General features: G+C 40.7%; 1 pseudogene; it reads left to right on the top strand.

Annotated features, from left to right (window-relative positions):
* The first annotated feature begins 210 nt into the window (after positions 1-210).
* LOC149817639 (uncharacterized) lies at positions 211-4,647 on the top strand (annotated as a pseudogene).
* The last annotated feature ends 1,048 nt before the right edge of the window (positions 4,648-5,695 follow it).

Here is a 5,695-nt window from a genome sequence, read left to right on the forward strand (position 1 = left end):
AGATGTGCTAAAATGTGCACCACCTCAAATCCACTTTCGTGAGCCTATCGTAGCCTCTCGCCTGAGGCAAGCTGTGTGTCGTACGACCCAAAATGCCTGTCAAGTTTGCTCTCAAAGAGAAAAGGCTGTTAGAATATTACAAACCCGCGTGAACTACCATCGCTCCTTCGACTGAGTAAAGGAATCCACTCTCATGAAGGAGAGTTGGTAATGTCGATCTCACTGACCTGTTTTCCTGTGCAGTTTGTGTTTGGGTTCATGAGCTTTGCTCCAGTTTCGTATGATGCACAAGTCTCAGACTATGGTGTGCGCCAGTAACCAGTAACAAATAAGAGACTTGGTAGCACAGTGACAAATATCGCGAGAAACTAATTACTTGAACGTTTTAAATGGTCATTTCTCACGATATATATATTCAAAATATCATGGGTTTTAACGACTATTTGTCATGAAAAAAACTGTGTGGCCTTTATTTTTAAATATTTTATTATATTCTCTTATAAAAATTAATTTTTATTGCCGAGATTTTGCTGAAATGCAAGATTTAAAAAAATTCAAATTATAACTAGCTTTTTTACTATCGTTTTTAACTTTTGTCACTACGCTTGGGGGATTGTTTTTTGCTCTTTCAATTATGAAACTGTTGGACCTTGCAGTAGCTCGAAAGGAGGTGGTTTTTTTTTTTCCTTTTTCCTTTTTTTTTGGAAGAAAGAAACCAATAAAAATCCAGTAGTGAACCATAAAATAGAGAACAACAGTCGCCCTTAGATCAAATCCATTTCATTCATTCCCCATGTCATCCCTATCTTCATACTCCTCATTGGGATTTCATTGATGCAAGTTGTTTTGATCAAATCAGACTCCACATATTTCATCTGCTTCATTCATTTAGTGTTGATTGACATTTAAATCGCTGAAATCCAACATGTGTGAATGATATTTTGGTGTTTCAAAAATCAATGGTTGTTAAAATACAAAATTTTATGATTTAAAAATCATATTTTTTGCTGAAAAAATATTATCTAAGGATCAATTCTTACTAAATCAACCATGTAGAATCTACAATGACAGATTTGAACAAAACTACTAGGATCATAAATTTTAAGAGGGCTATGAAGATGAGGATAACATAGAGGATGAGTGGAACCGATCTCCTCCACCCTTAGATACGATAGAGCTTTTCATATTGCATTAAAGTTCAAGCGATGTAGGCATAGACAAAAAATAAATAAATTAGTGACAAGGCTTATTCACTTTAATTTGTGAAGTATATTGTTTGTTAGCGCAGGCCTGCGTAGGTGTCGTAAGAGCTGCAGGTTGAGATGGTTAAACTATCGAAGCCCAAATATAAAGCGAGGCCGGTTCTCACCGGACGAAGTCGACCTCATCACCAAAATGCATAGGCTACTGGGAAACAGGTACAGTCTAAGGCAAAGCAGGTTATATGTTCCCCCCCCCCCCCCCCCGAACAGGGCAGTTAGCTACATCTCATGTTCGGGGGTCCCAAAGAGCACAACGTATGTAAGCATGTGCATCTCGTATCCCCATGTTTGTCAGCATTATATAGCGTTGGAGTTTGATGCGATTGCAAAGACTTAAGTACCCTCTCCTCCATTGGTGCAAAAAAAAAAATGACAGTTCTTAAAAAGGAGTGGTTGTAAAGACTTAAGTGCCCCGAAGATGATTATTTAAGACCCAGTCTCTGCACTGTAGGATTATCCGAGAAAAAAATCTCCCCTGGAGGCCATGAACATCAACCCTCTCACTCTCTCTCTCTCCCTTCTATTTTTGCTTCTGTGCACATCCATTAGAAGATCATACATTGCTCCATCAAGCACCGACTGACCTACACATTGACTGTTGTGGAGCCTGATTCAAAGTTTTTACCCTTACAAGAGGAGGGTTTGGGGGCTCATCCCAGCGTGGGTAGCATCATTCAACTCTCACTCTCTCTCTCTCTCCATTCTATTTCTGCTTCTGTGCACATCCATTAGAAGATCATACATTGCTCCATCTAGCACCGACTGACCTGCACATTGACTGTTGTGGAGCCTGATTCAGAGTTTTTACCCTTACAGGAGGAGGGTTTGGGGGCTCATCCCAGCGTAGGTAGCATCATTCAACTAAATGAGTTGTAAATCCTGATTCAGAGTTTTTACCCTTACAGGAGAGGGGTCTGGGGGCTCCTCCCAGTGTGGGTAGCATCATTCAACTTGAAGAGTTGTGGAGTCTGATTTAAGAGTTTTTACCCTTACAGAAAGGGGGGTCTGAGAGCTCCTCCCAGTGTGGGTAGCATCATTCAACTTGAAGAGTTATGGAGTCTGATTCAGAGCTTTTACCCTTACAGAAGGTGGGTCTGAGGGCTCCTCCCAGCATGTTCATGGCCTTTTGCCCTTACAGGAGGGGGGTCCGGGTGCTCATCAACCCTCTCACTCTGTCTCTCCCTTTATTTCTGCTTCTGTGCACATCCATCAGAAGATCCTACATTGCTCCATCAAGCACCGACTGACCTGCACATTGACTGTTGTGGGTCCTTACTGATGAGCTGCCTCTAAATTTATTCGACTCTGGGTCCTTACTGCACTTGAAGTTGAGTCGTTGTATTTTTTGTTGTTTGGTGGGTGGTGAGGCCCTCCTCTACTCTCTCAAGACTCTTAGCTTGGGCAATCTTTCTTTTGATGATTGTAGTTGTAATGTATCGTTGAAGTTAAAATGGGGAATGAAATGACAATAGAAATCACTGAAAATTTACAGAAATAAACTAGACTCAATAATGAAGACACCACTTTTTACGGATTTGGAATATGACCTCCGGTTAGGGAAATATGACCCTGACAAGTTGGTCCTAATTCGGGTAACGATTTACAGCGATTTGCTTACTGAATAACACTACAAATCGCTATAGTGATTTGCGCAAGACACTACAAATCGCTATAGTGATTTACGAAAAATACTACAAATCGCTATAGTGAGATCCAAAAACACTATAAATCGCTATAGCGATTTGCGAAAAACACTACAAATCGCTATAGTGAGATCCAAAAACACTATAAATCGCTATAGCGATTTGCGGGCTCGCTGGAGACCCAAAAACACTATAAATCACTATAGGAAAGCCCGATAACACTACAAATCACTGTGGGATCCGCGCCGGGGGGGAGCCTCCGGACCCTCCTCCTGTAAGGGCAAAAACTCTAAATCAGGCACATAAGTAGAGAGAGAAGGGAGAGAGAGTGAGAGGGTTGGTGTTCATGGTCTTCTCCAGGATGAACCCTTTACCTCCCTTGATTTCTTCTCTAGAGAGAGATGGGGTTTTACAGTGTTTTACGAAGAAGGAAGAAGAAGAAGATGGCGATGGAGCAATGTAGGATCGTCTGTTAGATGTGCACAGAAGTAGAGAGAGAAGGGAGAGAGAGTGAGAGGGTTGATGTTCATGGCCTTCTTCAGGAAAAACTCTTTGTTTCTTCTCTAGAGAGAGAGAGAGAGGGTTTTACAGTATTTTACGGAGAAAGAAGAAGAAGACTTTGAAGAGTCAACATCATCCTCGACTTTCTGGATAAAGGACATGTTTGTCCTTTTTTTGAACAGAAAAAGAAGAAGACTTTGAAGAGTCAACATCATCCTCAACTTTCTGGATGGAGGACATGTTTGTCCTTTTTTTGAACTGTTTGTTTTTTCTTTTTTAAATGAAGGGCATTTTTGTTATTTTCTCAAACCATCACTTTATGAGAAGAATAGCAAGAAAGGGTACTTAAGTCTTTGTAACAACACCAGAGTCCGATGCAAAGTTATGTCAACATACACGGGAATACGAGCCCCATGTGCTTGTATACGTGGTGCTCATTCAAAGCCCCGAACACAGACGTGGGATTCAGTGAATCATCGGGGGCGAACATACACCACCCTCTCAGTCTAAGGGCATCATTCCAAATGCGAAATCTCTCTTTCTCTTTCTCTCGGTCTTATATATATAAACGAGTGTAACATCATTGAACCCTTTTCCGCCATTGAACACACAAGATCAATGAATGCCCATAGAGAGATCGTCTTTATCACTTTTTTCATCGACCCTGGCCTCTCGAAAGATCACAGTGATTGAAAACAAGTACGTGATAGTTGTTCCATTATTAAATGTTGAGAGAGATAGGTGGTTTTGTTCGTTTTTGAGTAATTGGATATTTTCATTTTAGGTGGTCTTTAATTGCTGGTAGAATACCGGGGAGGACAGCAAACGATATAAAGAATTTCTGGAACTCCCACTTGTCCAAACAGAGGGCGACCCAGAAAGTGAAAGAATAAGTTCGAGTTCCTTCACCGGTTCTCATAAGGCCACAAGCCCGAAGGTTCGTAGTTAGAGTACCCCATTTGTGCAGCTCGACTACAGTACCACCAAGTTCATCGGAGTCACAGCCAGGACAGCCTTCCAAAGAGGACCTTCCCCTTCCCAGTTCGCTCGAGCCAATCGCCCCGTCAGTCCAAACTCAAGATAATTCATGGTTATCAGAGATATTCCTCGAGTTAGATAATGAAGAATTTGCCACAGAAGCAACAGCCTCTCTTGAGCCTGAATTTGACTGGGGGGACTTGCTCTTGGACTTGGAGCTTTGGAGCTCATCTTTAGACACTGGCAGCGGTTGTGCAACTTGAATGGATTTGCTTCTACTGCTTAGAAGCCTTTCTCTCTGTTTTAATTCGACATGCCTTTCTTTTTGTCATCATTGTGTCGTAAATTTGCCTGCAAGGATAATAGTCTTTGCCCTACAGCACGAGCCATGTTATTCTGCGCTATATGACTTGCAACTGTATCAGATGCAATGTAATTGCACATTTTTAGTGTGCTGCTGCACTTGATCACCCTCCATCATTGTTTGGGATGGGATGAACAACTTTCCATTTGGCTCAGTTGGGCTCAACTCAGAAATTGAGCTCAGCGAGCCAAACTATTAGCCAACTCATTTAGGTAAATGAGCCCAGCACAAACATGACAAGCTCGATTGGCTTGACTCATATGGGTCATTTTACAATATATATGTATATATACTTTTATATTATATATTTAAATACATATATATTATATATCTTGTATACATAAAATGTGTATTATATATGTTTTTTATATGGATTAAACATATATTTATGTATATTATACATATATTTTATATATAAATAAGCTTCAAAAAATACTTAAAAACAATACCTTTAGAAGACGAGTCAACTCGTGATTGGCTTACAAAGAGCAGAAGTATAGCCTTAACGTGTCAAGCTTGGTTCGTTTAACAGCCCTATCAATTCCCTCCGTTTGGGGGGGGGGGGGGGCACTGCCACCCTGTTTTTGTGCACCCTGACCTCAATATGGCTCCACCACTTTTTGGGCCCCACAACTGAAGGGAGGATCAGGTGTAATATAATTATACACACTTAGTGCATTATTGCACCGATCACCCTCCATCATTGTTGTGGCCACACAACTGACAAGCTGTATCTTAAAATAGAGGGTGATCAAGCTGTATCGTAATCAGGTTATTGTAACTTTCTAGATAAAAGTTCAATATCATGGAAAACTAAGACAAAATATGATTTTTCGCTTATTTGTAGAAGCAGAATACCGTGCCAAGGCTAATGCCACTTGCAAAATAACTTGGTTAAAGTTTTTCTTCAAAGATCTTAAGTTAAAGTGGCTGATCCTGCAAATCTA

This window comes from Nuphar pumila, chromosome 13 (assembly GCF_984573655.1).
Source record: "Nuphar pumila chromosome 13, dmNupPumi1.hap1.1, whole genome shotgun sequence".
Lineage (NCBI taxonomy): Eukaryota > Viridiplantae > Streptophyta > Magnoliopsida > Nymphaeales > Nymphaeaceae > Nuphar > Nuphar pumila.